Source organism: Rhinatrema bivittatum, chromosome 6, assembly GCF_901001135.1.
Source record: "Rhinatrema bivittatum chromosome 6, aRhiBiv1.1, whole genome shotgun sequence".
NCBI classification, from domain to species: Eukaryota; Metazoa; Chordata; class Amphibia; order Gymnophiona; family Rhinatrematidae; genus Rhinatrema; species Rhinatrema bivittatum.
This window is the reverse complement of record NC_042620.1, coordinates 300,602,058-300,614,387: the sequence shown is the minus strand read 5'-3', so window position 1 is coordinate 300,614,387 and position 12,330 is coordinate 300,602,058.

The window sequence follows — 12,330 nt, the reverse complement described above, 5'->3', positions numbered from 1 at the left end:
ACAATAGAGAACATAGAGAACGTTCTTTTTCCACTCAATGCACAATTAAACTCTGGAATTTGTTGCCAGAGGATGTGGTTAGTGCAGTTAGTGTAGCTGTGTTTAAAAAGGGATTGGTTAAATTCTTGGAGGAGAAGTCCATTACCTACTATTAATTAAGTTGACTTAGAAAATAACCATTGCTATTACTAGCAACAGTAACATGGGATAGACATAGTTTTTGGGTACTTGCCAGGTTCTTATGGCCTGGATTGGCCACTGTTGGAAACAGGATGCTGGGCTTGATGGACCCTTGGTCTGACCCAGTATGGCATGTTCTTATGTTTTTATGGGGTGCCACTGTGAGGCTCGCTCTTTTTGAGTCAATTTTCTCTAGGGATGCCCCGATACATGGGATGAAACAAAGAATTATTTGTCAGGAGTGATTAAAAAAAACTGAGAGAAAGACAGAAATCTTTAAACCAGTGGTAGTGATTCAGAAATTGAAAGTGACACACCAACATTTAATGAAGCCTTTGTGAATGAAGGAAATTATAGAGACGTTCATACCAGTAGCATGTTAATAGTGATTCAGATATTGGATATTGGATCTATTTATGAACTGCATTAAGCAGCATTTTGAACTAGTGCTCATTTTTCATTGAATATTTAGGAATTTATTCCTAGAACACATAAATATTTTATATTGTGATATTTAACAGGATTTTGTTAATTTTATTGCTAGGATTGTGTATAGATTATGGTTTAAAATGATGATTTCACATACGATAGTGTCGTGCCGATGCAGTAAAGTGTGCTCAGGCCGAGCGCTAGGGGTGTGCATTCGTTTTGAACTTAAATGTAAAACGCAACTTTTTTTTTTTTAACTTAAAAAAGTGATGAGGCGAAAATGATCGGATTTCCAAATAGCTACGTTGGAAATCGCGATTGTTGATCCTAAATAAAAATTTAAACCCCTCACCCTCCTTAATCCCCCCCCAAGACTTACCACAACTCCCTGGTAGTCCAGCGGGGAGTCAGGACGCCATTTCTGAACTCCTTTGCGAGGAGCACGTGACGTCGGCGTCACGTCGGAGTGACGCGGCGTCACGTGATTCCCCGCGGGTTCGCTCCGGGACCCTCGTTGGACCCAAAAGGAACTTTTGGCCAGCTTGGGGGGGTCAGGAGGCCCCCCTAAGAACACTGGCCATCAGAGCCTCCTTTGTCAGACACAAGGACACCATTATACAAGGACACATGCTTATAATCTGCCTTTAGGAGCAGCAGGAGAAGGCCTTTCATCTAGATGCTTTAAAAACACAGCACTCACATTTTCATCCTCTCCCGTGGAATGGAGAAGACATTCTATAAAAGTTATTAATTTTAGAAATGTATTTTCTTTTTTTATTTGTCAACATTTTGTCCTTTTGCTGTTTTGTCTAGAGCTAGGCTATTTATTTATTTATTTATTTATTTAAAGGTTTTTTATATACCGCGGCACGTTTCAAAACATCACCTCGGTTTACAATGAACAAAAATTTAGCAACAGGCTTTACAATCAATTCAGAAAGAACAAACATATATCAATAAGGTCAGCGAACAAGGCAATAAGTCCACATATAGTATAATTGAATCCCGTCTAATCTCCTGGGAGAAACTATGTATAATTACAAACTATATATGATAAGGTGCATTGGGTTCAAATAACAATAAATAATAATAATAATAATATAAAAACTATGTATAACTAGGTACATTCAAGCAGAGGCAGTTGGAGGTGAAAGGGGTAGGGGGGGAGTGGACGGCTGTTTAAGGTAGGACGGCTGTTTGTGGAGTAAGAGGTCATTATGTATAAGCTTTTCTGAAGAGCCAAGTTTTTAAGTTTTGTTTGAATTTCTTGTGACATGGCTCCAGGCGCAGATCTGTGGGCATTTTATTCCAAACATTGGTTCCTGCTATGGTAAATGATCGTTCTCTCGTGGAAACATGTTTAATATGTTTGAGTGTGGGTGTCTTGAGTTTGGCTTGGTGTATTGTTCTCGTAGGTCTGTTGGAATTGTGGAATGTAAACTGGTCAGAGAACCATTGCATTTCTTTGTTGTAGACAGCTTTGTGTATGAAGGTGAGGACTTTGTACGTGATCCTAGATGCTTCTGGTAGCCAGTGAAGGTATAGGAGTACCGGCGTAATGTGATCATGGCGATGTGCGTTAGTCAGTATTCGGGAGGCTGCATTTTGTAGCATCTGTAAGGGTTGTAGCGAATTTTTTGGCAGTCCAAGCAGGATAGAATTACAGTAGTCCAGTTTTGACAATATTGTAGCTTGTAAAACTGTTCGGAAGTCATGCAGGTGTAGAAGAGATTTGATTCTTTTCAGAGTATGGAGTTTAAAGAAGCCGTTTTTAACAGTGGCCGCAATGAATTTTTTAAATGAGAAATGGTTGTCTATTATAACACCAAGGCTGCGGACCTGCTGTAAGACGAGAAGGCCAGTTTGTGGATAATTGGTAGGGATGAGGGGGATGTTGCTTTGTGGGGAGATGAGGAGTTCTGTTGTGCTGGTATTGATTGCTAGAAAATTTTCGGTGAGTAGATTCTTTATTTCTTCAAGGGCAGTATCCCAGATTTTCAGAGCATTGGGTAGAGAGTCCTTAATGGGGATGAGGATCTGCACATCATCTGCGTATATGAAGTGTGGGAATCCAAGTTTTATCAAGAGTCGACATAGGGGGATAAGGTAGATATTAAACAGTGTTGATGAGAGAGAGGATCCTTGAGGTACTCCTTGTTGTAGATTTCTAGGTTTGGATTCGTGGCGGCCAATTTTAACACTGTATTTTCTTTCATTAAGATAGGAATGGAGCCAGCAAAGTGCAGAACCAGTGATTCCAATTTGAGATAGGTGGGTGATCAGGGTATAGTGATTGACAGTATCAAATGCAGATGATATGTCAAGTAGCGCAAGAATGTAAGAGTGACCGGTGTCTAGTGTTTTTAGTATTAATTCTGAAAGAGACAGGAGCAGGGTTTCGGTGCTATGGTTCTTGCGGAATCCATACTGGGATGGAAGTAGTAGTTGATGTTCATTTAGAAATTCTGTGAGTTGCTTGTTTATGATTTTCTCCATTATTTTGGACAGGAAAGGAAGGTTCAAAACTGGGCGATAGTTAGATGGTTAGTGGGGTCCAAGTCCACTTTTTTGAGAGTTGGTTTTATTATGGCATGTTTGAGTTGAGCGGGTACCAGTCCAGTAGTGATAGATTTATTGAGAATCTTGGAAATGGGTTTGGCAATCCTTGCTGGAGAATAAAGGAGTGTTTTTGTGGGTATGATATCAAAGGGGTGCATAGCTGGTTTAATCTTCTTGAGGATAGCTTCTATTTCAAGAGGGGTAGTGGTTTCAAAGTTTGTAAGGGTGGCAGAGTGTGGTATAGTTGTGTTAGGGTTGGTTATGAGTGTGTTGTGAGTGGGTGTAGTGATGTGTGTTGGCAGTAGGTGAATTGACTGGAAGGGGGGAGATGGTAAAGCGTGCCATGAGTTTATCTATTTCGTCGTGAAAGTAATCAGCTAGTTTCTCACACTTGTTTTCGTCCTCATTATCTGAGTTAACGTTTGTTGGAGGAGTAATGATGCTAGATACATATTGGAAAAGAGCATGTGGGTTGAATTGGTATTGATGAATCCTTGATGCGTAATAGTCTTTCTTGGCTTTGTCTGTATTTTTCTGGTATTCGTGTAGAAGAGAGTGGAACTTTAATAGTAGCGCTGGGGATTGGTTTCTATGCCATTTCTTTTCCATTTTACATAGTTCCGTTTTCATAATTCTCAAATCAAGGGTGTACCACGGTCTTTTGGCTTTCTTCTCCGTGTTGATTTCTTTCGAGATTAGTGGGCACAGTTTATTTGCAATATTGCTGGTGATTTGGTGCCAGGAGGAACATGCTGAGTTGGCATCAGTGAGATCTAACTTATTGAGGTCTTCTGATAGTGAGTCCATAATGTCTTCAGATTTGCAATGTTTACGGAATGTTATGGTTTTCTTATTGTAGTTAGGAGTGTGGGGGGTGCATTTAATCGTGCAGGAAGTGTCAATCCGGCAGTGGTCTGACCTGGGAATGGGGGTGCATAGTGGAGAGTCAGTTTGGATAAGTGAATTCGTAAAAATGACATCAAGTGTATGTCCAGCTTTGTGTGTAGGGCTCGATACTGTTTGTCTAAATCCAAGAGCGTTTAGGGAGGCCAGGGTGGCTTCACTGGCTGGTGAAAGCGGTGAGTGGTCAAGGTGTAGATTTAAGTCACCTAGGATGATTGTGGGGATATTAATGTCGATGTATTTGGAAATGTATTCAGTTAGTGGTAAGGAGTTGTTTTCTAAGACACCAGGGGGGGCATATATTAGGCATATTTGTAGTTCCTTGGACTTAAAGAGGCCAATTTCAAGCCTGTGAGGAGGTATGATGGATTGCAGAGTGATATTGAATTTCTTTTTTGCTGCAAGGAGGAGTCCACCTCCTTTCTTTTTACCTCTAGGAATGGAGAAGATGTTATATTCTTCCATAGGTAGTTGGTTTATTATAGCGGTGTCTGAGTTCTTTAGCCAGGTCTCTGTTATTGCACAAATGTCGGGGGATTCGTCAGTGAGGATATCGCAGAGAAGAGTAGCCTTTTTTATGATCAATTGTGCATTTATTAGTAAGATGGAAAATGTCATCAGACCTAGGATTTGAGTGAGGGGGGATGTCATAATGGGGATTAGGGTTTTGTAAGATGGCATACTGTACTTATTTCTCATGGGATTGTGTAAGAAGTTAGAATATTTGAGAAATGGAATGGGTTGGGAGATCATGGAGAGCGGATAGGACTTCTTATCTTGAGCAGTAGTTAGTTATGATGAGGCGGAGGACTGTTCTCAGTTACCATGTACCTCTCTAAGGGCACGTGCGAATGGCGTTTGGGAGCATAAAATTTGGGCAACTTAGAAGAGATTTATGTAGAGTTCTCTGTTAGGCAGGGTCTGCAATTCACCTTATTTAAGGGGTGCCCTTCAGGGGTGCACTAAGGGGCGCACAAAGGGGCGGGCCCCTTTGTTGCGCTCCTTTGGCGCGCGACGCTCGGCGCGCGGTGCCTAGCTCCGAAGGGAATTTAAAGCCCAGCGAAGGCTTCTTGGATAGGCCGGCTGTCCTTGTCCTCGTCGATTGGTCAGTTGCCGGTGGAGGCGGGACGAAGAGGACGGCTGTCCGGCTGCGGGCAATGGCGGACGGCACAGATAGCCTCGTGGTCGGCGGGAGGCCCTACTTGGGGTAGGAGTGCAATTTATTGCTAGGCCTTACCCCGGTGGGTCCTCAGCGCCGATCACGCAGGCCTGGCCTCCTGTCGATTTGCCGTCAAGAAGAGGAATTAAAGCTGTCTCCGAAGGGATTTAAAACCCAGCGAGGGCTTCCTGGATTGGCCGGCTGTCCCTGTTCTCATCGATTGGTCGGTTGCCGGTGGAGGCGGGACGAAGAGGACGGCGGTCCGGATGCGGGCAATGGCGGACGGCACGGATAGCCTCGTGGTCGGCGGGAGGCCCTACTTGGGGTAGGAGTGCAATTTATTGCTAGGCCTTTATTTTATTTATTTACACGAACTTATAGTCTGCCACATTACTGAATATCGTTCATGATTGGATAACAATTTATAAAACAATATTCAGTACTTAAATAAAACAAGCAAGTTGTGTGTGCATGCATACAGGGTCAGATGAAAGTGTATGTATACATGAACAATCATGATAGTGTATATTTGTCACTACTGTGAGAAAGATGAATAGAATGATACTAGGGAAAATGTGTAAATAATATATTAAGATACTTCTACAGTAAGTAGGAGGCTGTCAGTCACTTTTTAACAGACAAATGTCTGCAATGTGCTGCAGTCATCTTGGGATTATATCTGTAAAAGTAGCTTGAAACAACTCCAAATATGACTTTTTCAATTTTTTTCCTTAGACGTTTTTTACAATTTCAATCTAGTGGATTGGATGGAATAAAAGGAAATAGTGTGACATCCAGCAACAAGAAGACACTCTTCAGTGTCCAACAAATGCAAATTAAACATACATCTAGAGAAAAGACTTAATCCCCATCCAGAAGCATGGACCTTACCTTTCTCATACAAAATAACATGAGTGATGACATTATGGATGTAATGGGATAAAAATGTGTTTCATTTTTTAATTTTATTATTAGGGTGTTTTTTTCCATGAATTTCATTTTGATTAATATTTATTTTGTTTTCACAAGTTTACAAAACGTTAAATAAAAACCATCCCAAAAATGGTTTTAAAAAAGAAATGGGGCCTACTGAGACCTCCCTATCACCCATCCCTTCCACCTGGAAAAATGCCAGGGCCAGGATCCTCCCCAGCCTCTAATTACTCATTATGGGAGGGATCCAAAGAAAATGCCGAGAACAGGCCGAAGCATCGACCTTGCATAGGTCTAAGCCAAGGAAGTTTGGCTCCACAGACCTCCAAGCCACACAAAAAGGTGTGGCTTGGAGGTCTGCTCCTGATGCCTAGACCTATGTCCGATGCTGGGTTCTAGACTAGAGGCTGGGACATCAGCCTCAGCCTCGACCTAGTCCTAATGCTGTATATCAACATGATACCCTCCACTGAGGGGGAAGACACCGGAGTTAAGTTACTCCAGTTCATTGCCAATGGATGACATCTTTTTACAAAGACAAGAAGAAAGAAGAGGAGCACTGCAGCCAGGTCTCTGGTCTCCAGGCCTTTACCTAGGCCGAGGCCCTGACATCGCAGCTGGGCCTGAGCCTGGAACAAGGTCCTGAGTTGGGATTGGGCCTCCAGACTGGTCTCTGGCATCAGGTCTGGGCCTTGGCCTAGGCCGAAGCCCAGATATTGGGCCCCAGAATCAGGCCCAGGCATTGGAACCCGGCCTTCTAGCCAGGATCTTACATTGGGCCTAGGCTGAGGTTCTGGTGTTGGGACCCAACCTCCAGTCTGGTTCCCTGTTTCAAGTCTGTGCCTAGGTGGAGGCCCTGGAATCATAACTGGGCCTCTAGGCTGGGCCCTGGCATTTAACCTGGGCCTGATAGGTGTCAGTTCTGAACCACATCGTCAGAATCCCAATGGATGATTTAAATGGGGGTCAGTAAGTTTCCTGACCTTGACAAACCTTTTAGGGCTTAGGCCTTTGCTTGGATCTTGGTTGAAGCACCAGCATCATGCCAGGCCATAGGCCATATGCCATGGCTGCTACAATGAGCAATAGCTTATCCCTTGGCAATGCCCCTAGCCTAGGCCTAGGTTGATGTACTGGTGTCATGCTTGGGGAATACCATGTCCCCTATTTTGGGCTTTGGCCTTTTTCTAGGTGAAGCTCCGGCCTAGGGCCGGGGCCTAGGCCCAATGAGTGATTTTTTTTTCTTTTTACAAAACAAAATGTGAAAACCAACAAAATTTCATTGGCTTTTCAATCATTTTATTTTGAAAATAAAATGAAATGAAATAGGAAGTATCATTGTAATTTCCTATTTAATTTCTAAACTAATGCATATTGCTAGAATACATGCAACCCTTACCTAAGTTGACTTGAGGACCCACCAGGTGTAATCCTCCTCACCCCAATACTGGTCCTATCTGCAAGAATGCCAGTGGATGGCAACTGGAATTGGCTAGGGTCCTGCCTCTGGCTATCATTTTTCTTTCACTGTCTTGAAATGAGCTCGAATATTTATTGCTTGTCTTTTTATACTGTACCAGTAGCATAACCAGTATTTAATAAGAGCAGCATTGTTTGTACTACCTAGCCATAACTGACAGGCATCATGTGCTCTATGTTAATTCTAGACAGAAGGGTTGAGAGAAAATGGAAGAATGGAACCATTATTCTATGGCCTACAGATGCATGAGTACAAATGTGTTTAAAACAATTAAAATGTATGGAGGGCATCCTGGCTTCAATGGTACAATGTAGCAATAGTAAAGGTAGTATCCAACTATCAAAGGAAAATCAACAGGTAATATGGAAAGATACAAGTGTTATAAATGTCCATACAGTTCATTAAGGGGCGGATTTTAAGAGCCCTACTCGCCTAAATCCGCCCAAATCCGGGTGGATTTAGGCGAGCAGGGCCCTGCGCGCCGGTGAGCCTATTTTACATAGGCCTACTGGCGCGCGCAGAGCCCCGGGACTCGCATAAGTCCCGGGGTTTTCTGAGGGGGGCGTGCCGGGGGCGTGCCCGAACCGTGCAGCGTTTTCAGGGCGTGTCGGGAGCGTTCCGGGGGCGGGCCCGGGGGCGTGGCCGTGCCCTCCGGACCCGCTCCCAGGTCGCGTCCCGGCGCGCTAGCGGCCCGCTGGCGCGCGGGGATTTACGTCTCCCTCCGGGAGGCGTAAATCCCCCGACAAAGGTAAGGGGGGGGTTTAGACAGGGCCGGGCGGGTGGGTTAGGTAGGGGAAGGGAGGGGAAGGTGAGGGGAGGGCAAAAGAAAGTTCCCTCCGAGGCCGCTCCGATTTCGGAGCGGCCTCGGAGGGAACGGGGGTAGGCTGCGCGGCTCGGTGCACGCCGGCTATACGGAATTGATAGCCTTGCGCGCGCCGATCCAGGATTTTAGCGGCTACGCGCGTATCTACTAAAATCTCGCGTACTTTTGCTTACGCCTGATGCGCCAGCAAAAGTACGCCAAATCGCGCGGTTTGAAAATCTACCCCTAAGTGATTATAGCTACTTTATTCAAAGCAATAAGAAGGTTGTCAGCATATAGCCCAAAATTCTTGCATGCAGGTGAAAGGTTCCAATGTACAATGCCAGACAAAATATCTGGTTGTATGGTAGAAGCTGGAAGTGTTCTTACAGGAATGGATGAATGTTTCAACTGTAATCCCTGGGCAGGATGAAACCCTTAGACTGGGCCAAGGAGCACACAGAAAATAAATATTGATCCTGTCTGCAACCATTTCTCCACATATAGCTTCTCTGAGGTCCAGGGCTCTTTGCAAGCTGTGAAGTGAAAATATTACAGGTGCGTTACATTTAATGCACATTGCAGTACCTCAAAAATTGCTCTAACCATGCTCCTTTTTTATCACAGGTACTATTCATGTGAAAATTATAGCAAAATGATGAATCTAGGCTAATGTTTGGTAAGTTTCCACCTCAGAAATGGGGCCAGTTAAAGGCATTGTCACTTCCGGTGATAAAGGTGGGAGACCACGCCCTGAAGAAAATTGTTATTATCCCTATCTGGGACCACAGGAGATGCTGTATAAAAATTTGAAAAGTGATCAAAAATACTTTATTTTTGCGAGGTGATATTTGAGAGTACCAGACTTATTTCTATTGCTACAGATCACCGTAGAGGGTATTTGTTGCTTAGTAATTTTTGCTAGTTCTGAGCCAGATTTATTACAATGTTCCTAGTATTTTTGGCAACCATTACAAAAAATCTTTTTCAAGCAAATATGACTGAAATGCTTTGAGTTCATCCCTAGTGGTCTCCTTATGCTTTGTTTCCAATTCAGATATTTTTCTTAGTAAATCCTTTTTATCTGCACTCTCTGGCATTTTTGAAAACTATTGTTTGTAATAATTTTTTCTTTCAAAACCACTTTCAACATTTCTCATCTAAAGATCAGATCGTAATCATCAGGGGAGTAGATTTCCACAAACTCATCTACTGCAGCCTTTAACATTTCCCCAAAGGACCTATCCTGCAGAGTGGATAAATTAAACCTCTACCACTCTCTACTGGAGCCCTCATTTCTTGTCCCAACCACCTAACTAATAGGATTATGACCCAGTACTTGTCAGATCATAATGATTCTGGGACCCAATATGGAGCTGCCAAAGAAATAATCAATCCTACTGTAAGATTGATGCCCAGGAGAATATCATGTATAATCCCGGCCGTTCGGTTTACAGTACCTACAGAAGTCTCTCAAATCATAAAACAATAAAAGCTGACAGCTCAGAAATGGAAGGGCCACAGCCATGACTACCGAATCGGTACAGAGCAGGTTGCAAACATTAATTGCAGTCTCCCCCAGAATAATAGACCTGGTATCATAATTTGTCAGTGCTTTCATCAGATCAGCAAAAAAGGCTGCATGTTTAGTATTGGGGTCATAAACAACCAGTAAGTTAAACAGCTCCTCGTATAGCAGCAAACCCTCCACAATAACATATTTACCCCCAAAGTCCAAAAAAGGACCTTTGTATATCTAGGGAGAAATTATTATGCATTAGAAGACAAATCCCATTTTCCTAGAGTTACAAGAAGGTAGAGACAGCTTTATCCACCCAATCCCTCACAAGTTTTGCAAGTTCTTCCTTCGATAAGTGGGTCTCCTGAAGGAATAGAAAATGAAACATTAGCCAATCTCCCAAAAAAGCAAATATAACTGTAATACAGAATTCTGAAAATAAGAAAGTGCCTTTGTAACACAAAATATACTATCCTTCACCTTCCAAAATTCTGCAATGAAAAACTATAAAAATGAACTCTGTTCTTTCATTTTTTCAATTTTTCTCCCACAGACAAATAAACAAATCCTCCCATCCCACAACCAATAATACACCTAAGATAACCCTCTCAAGTGAAAACCCGTCGAACCCTTGTGCTCTGAATAAAACCTGCTGTAATAAAGTACCTCCCCTTACCCCAACCAGACCATGCCAAAACAGCAACAATCCCCTTCCCCAAATGCAGGCAGTGGCATATGTCAGGCCTGGAACTGTTAGGATCCCCGGCCACAGCCGCAGCTGGGTCCCCTTACCTCAGCCAGGAGGCTCCCAGTCCCGGCTCTCCCCCATCGCCAGCTGCTGCAGATGCCGCCAACTACTGCTGATGCGCCCTGCCCTCGCGGTGCGGCATCCCGGCCTCTGCACTGTCTCCCCTAGGCGCATGCATGCCGTCACGATTAATTTAAAGGGCCCACGCTGGGAAAGTTCCCCGTGGCCCATGAAGATGATGTCGGCCAGGGTGGGTATAATACCCAGCCCTGACTCCAGCACTCTGCCTCAGCAATGGATCCTGCTCAGATACTAAGTGCATCGTCTGCATTGTTCCTGATCCTGAGTTCCAGCCTTGCCTTCCTGATCCTGCGTTCCAGCCTTGCCTTCCTGATCCTGCATTCCGGACCAGCCTCCTGTTCCTGTGCTCCTGCCTCGATTCTGTTATTGCTCCTGCCCTCGGACTGACTCCCCGGTTTTTGACTTCTGCCTTGTACTTTGTCTCCGCTTGACCTCTGCCTGCCCTGACCTCCAGCTTGTCTCTTTGTCCTGCCTGTCTGCTGCCTGTCCTGACCTCTGGCCTGTTCCTGGTTTCATCTGTCTGCTGCTTGCCTCGACCTTGCCTGCCCAATGCTGTTGCCTTCTCCTTGGACTCCTCGACATGAGAGATCTGCACCTGTCCTGCTGGCCCCGGCACCCAAGGGCTCAACCTTCGGGGAACATGGGAAGGTAAAAGTGAAGCTCCAGTTGGGTCTTCTCTGCCTGCACCGCCTCCCTATGAATAGGGCACTGGGGGCCTCCCCTTGGTGGAGGTATCAACCTCGCCTCGGCTCAAGGGTTCACATACGCAACAGGAACACATGCAATCCAAGAGAAATTATAAAGAGGAAACACACTGGGGGCTCTGAAAGTAAAAATAACAAGGAGAAAAAACACAGGAAAACTAAAAGCCCACGATCAAGTCCAGATAAGTAGCAAAACTATATTGCATTAAGAAAGAAAGCTGTGCAGATCCTCGTAGCATCTGACATGTCATATTTTCATACAAACTTTCTATGCCATTCATGGGCCACTGTAGCTTTATGAGCACAGACGAAGAAAAACACGAGCAATAAAATAGAAAAAACTGAAAAATTAAGCATGTAGTAAAATTTCCCACATGTCACACAGTCCAAATAATATGAGCAAGAAGAAAGTGAATAATAGTCAGAGTCCAGAGTTGCAAAATGTAAGAACATGAAGTCACAAAACTCTTCCAGAAGCTCAATACAAAAAGAAAAATCATATAAGCAAATAAAGCAAAAAGAAGAATGGGGAATCACCAGCTGCTCCACCCGTATCAGAGCCCCACCAGCCACCAAAACAATCAGTTAACCATAGGAATATTAACAATCCGGCATGAAATCTCAATTCATAATCAAGTCTCTTTCTTCACAGAATAGTTTTACAAAGCCGAGTCCGATTTATTCACATAGGTGACCACATCCTCAGAAGAATTAAAGAATAAGGGCCTACCATTTAGTGATTACTTTTAATTGTGCGGGATACAGTATTATGAAAGAAAGCCACTTATCCTCAAGCTGCCGCTTTCCTGCTGTGAAGCTCTGACAGTGCTTGG